Source organism: Etheostoma cragini, chromosome 22 (genome assembly GCF_013103735.1).
Source record: "Etheostoma cragini isolate CJK2018 chromosome 22, CSU_Ecrag_1.0, whole genome shotgun sequence".
NCBI classification, from domain to species: domain Eukaryota; kingdom Metazoa; phylum Chordata; class Actinopteri; order Perciformes; family Percidae; genus Etheostoma; species Etheostoma cragini.
Window position 1 is genome coordinate 21,173,909 of NC_048428.1, and position 3,524 is coordinate 21,177,432.

Consider the following 3,524-nt stretch of genomic DNA (forward strand, 5'->3'; position numbering starts at 1 on the left):
ACACACACACACACACACACACACACACACACGTTGAACCAAAAAAAGTTTGGAAAGTCCCCAAAGGTTTCCTGTTTGCTCATTGGTCAGCTCTCAGGTTTCCAGAATGCCCATTGGATGTCTCTGATGTCCCACCTCTTTCTTACAGTGGGGTGTGTGTGTGTGTGTGTGTGAGAGTGAGAGAACAGGGTGTTTACCTTGGCAAGCACTCGGAGAGCCAGATTTAGATTTACAGCGTGTTGGTTTTCACAGTTGCCGTTTAAAAGATAATATTGAATGTTTATTTTAATAATCTTAACATAACATGACCAAATTTTTAATTGCTTACTTTGTGAGGACCTGCTTTCTGTCCCAAAATCAGAGCGTGAGTCCCCATAATGTGCCTGTGTAAACACATTTATGTTTATCTCAACATGGTTCATACAAGTACACATGTACAAGTACAATCATGACGTCCTTTTGGATTTAGTTTTATTGCTTCGTTACTTTCGGATGAACAAGATTAAGAGAATGTTGCATTTACAAAGAAAACCTATCTGCCACTACTTGATCCCATACCTCTGCATCATTAAACAAGTTTATGAACTCAGTAAAAGATGAACAGGAGGAACATTTTAAATGGAGCCTAGAACACAAATCTTGTTCAAGGCACCACCTGTCTCTAAAACGCATCCAGACGGTTCAGAGTCAGGACTGTTAAAGTCCACCTGTGATGTGAGTGAAAAGCACTTCTGCCAACCTCGTCTTGTAAACAACTTAGCAAGTCCAGACAGCAAGGTGATCGACGCCGGAGGTGGTGTTTTCTTCAGGCCGTATTTTAGTCAAAACAGTGAGAAATGATCGCGGTATCGTGCCTCAACACACCTGGAATCCAGGTGGGCCAGATCCAGGTGGGCCAGATCCAGGTGGGCCAGATGCACGTTTGTTGCCAAAGCGCCATGAAAAATTATGATTCAGATTTTCGGAATTATTACGTTGTCAAGTTTTTACAGCGTGCTTTAGCAATACTGTACCTATTTATGGTCAATGCATCCAGAGAGGGGAAGAGGCAGGAGAGAGCGAATGGGGGACAAATGGAAGGAGATGAAATGAGAAAGAAAGGAAAGAAAAACGAATGCAGAGGCAATAAGAGCCAGAGAATAAGGGAGAGGCAGAATGAAGGCAGAGGGGAGTGGAAGACAAAGTTTGTGGGGCGACTGAGAATGGAGGGAGTTGACTTTGCGGGGGAGTCGGTCAGTTCTCCCCTTCGTATCAAAACTTGGCAGACGTTCAGAAATCCACTCACAAATGTGTGTTTGCGCCTGTGTTAGCTACAACGTGGGGACTCTAACTCTGCGGGGACTTATAGGATAAAAAAGCCCGTCCACAGAAGGTAAAGATTTTAAAGTTTTATTTCTCCAGATTTTGCCAAAGATGCTGTCATGAACAATCCTGTCCCTCACATACTCTGTGCTCTTTATCACACACACACACACACACACTTTGGAGTCTCTGTTACCCCCAGCAGGTCTCTGCAGGCGTATCCGAGTGAAACCTAAGCGGAGAGCGTCTCCCGGGGGGGCAGCTGGGCGTAGGAGCCAGATTGAGGCCAGATGTTGCAGACGGAGGAACGAGCCAACAGGACCAGGATCCATTTATAGGCTCAGCCCGTCTCCCTGCACAGCGATACGTTGATAACAACGTGACCAAAGCGGCTCAGAGCCCTGACGGCTTTGCTAACATAAGGGAGAATAAAAGACTTCACTGCTTACATTGTGCAAACCTTCTTATTCAAGTTCTTTCTCAGGCTGATTAAATTGGACTTTGCCTTGAGGTTTGCTTTCTAAAGTTTATTGATGGACAGTGTTACACTGTGTGGGAGGTTATTTGCTCCGAGTGAGAATGTGAGTGTGAAATTCAACATCACAGGTTTCAACTTAAAAAAAACATTAGCACAAAGCGAGCCGATCCACTTCTCCGTGCTGATAAGAGCATTCAAATGAAATCAAGGGACAGTTAGAATGAATAAAAATGTGCGATTAATTGCGAGTTAACCATGACATTAATGCAATTAATCGCAATTAAATATTTTAATCGTTTGACAGCACTAGTTCAAATACAAAAATGTCTAAATAGTTAAATGTTTGAGAAGATATAAGGTAATGCAAGATGCTAACAATAGGAAAACACGTTTTGGGGATTATTTTTTGTGTTAAAAGTAAATATTTATTGAAAATAATTAATGTAAAAGATTTACTATTTTCTAGATGTTTCCATGCTTTTGTTTTGAAGATATGATGTAACTTTATTCTGTTACATAAATACAGTGCATGAAAAATTTAGTATAAAAATTACAATTTAAAGTGGTCCATAACTGACATATACAACAACAACCAGCTGAATTTACTGTTCCATCGTGTCAGAAAAGTCTTCTTTGAAAGAAAAAAAAACTCTGGCACACAGAGGTGTTTTCTGGTTTGAAATAAACCTAAAAAGAAGACCTAGTAACCATTAGTGATGGATTATCCCTGTGGCTGAAGGGGCAGACAACAGAGCAGAAGTACCTGCAAAAACTGCACTAACAAAACTAAAATCTAAAGAATAAACAAAAAAAGGGGAAAGTCTTTAAAAAAAAGATATTAAAGATAAAAAGAGATGAAGTTGTTTCTCTTTCTCTTGAATCAACAAGTTGTACAATTATTCATCAGCTGCCTCCGACATTAATGAAACTCAGCAACCATTTAACACCAAAAGTGTCCCAGACTAAAGATATTCAAGAATCTTGCACATTACATTTTTTAACTTTTGACTTATTTATGTAGGAAATAACGTTAAAATCATATTTATTTAGCAGGCAGTCTCTTTGATATCAGGATCTCTTTTCCAAGAGTTTCCAAGTTTCATTTCCCCCCCCAAAAATATTGCATTTTATTTTTAATTTCGATGGCGTTTTCTTAACCCTGACTGACACAAAACTCGACTTTTCCACCTTGTTTTGATGGTGAAAGGGTCGACACTGTGAGGCAGTGTGAAAAATGTGATGTTTAGTCTTTCATACAGACCTAAAATACCTTTTATCATATAACCTCACATGTCTTTCCAACGCACTTTATCATTCAACAGGGTGGCAGCATTGTTAGTGAGTGATAAAGAACATCATGTTTTCCTTATGCCGCCTGATGAAGAATGCAAGAATATCACATCATAAAGAATACTCTCTTTAGATAACTGTAGAAAAATATACCAATACGACGAGATTCACACCTCCGATAACTGATAGGAACATAGAGATGATGATGATGTGTGGAGAAAAACCCATTTGTGTCCTTAAAAACATTTTTCCTTACCTCAGAGAGATGCATGATGGATGGACATTATGAGATAAATATTGGAGAGATCTGGAAGAGAAAGGAATGTTTTATAGATCGTTTTATCTTAACAAGCTGACATCTTGGCCACATGTGGTCCAGGCAGCATACGGTACCAAATAGGCCAAAGCTTTGAAGAAAAGCCTAATTTATGGTTTTCCCCAGCCACTTGGCTAC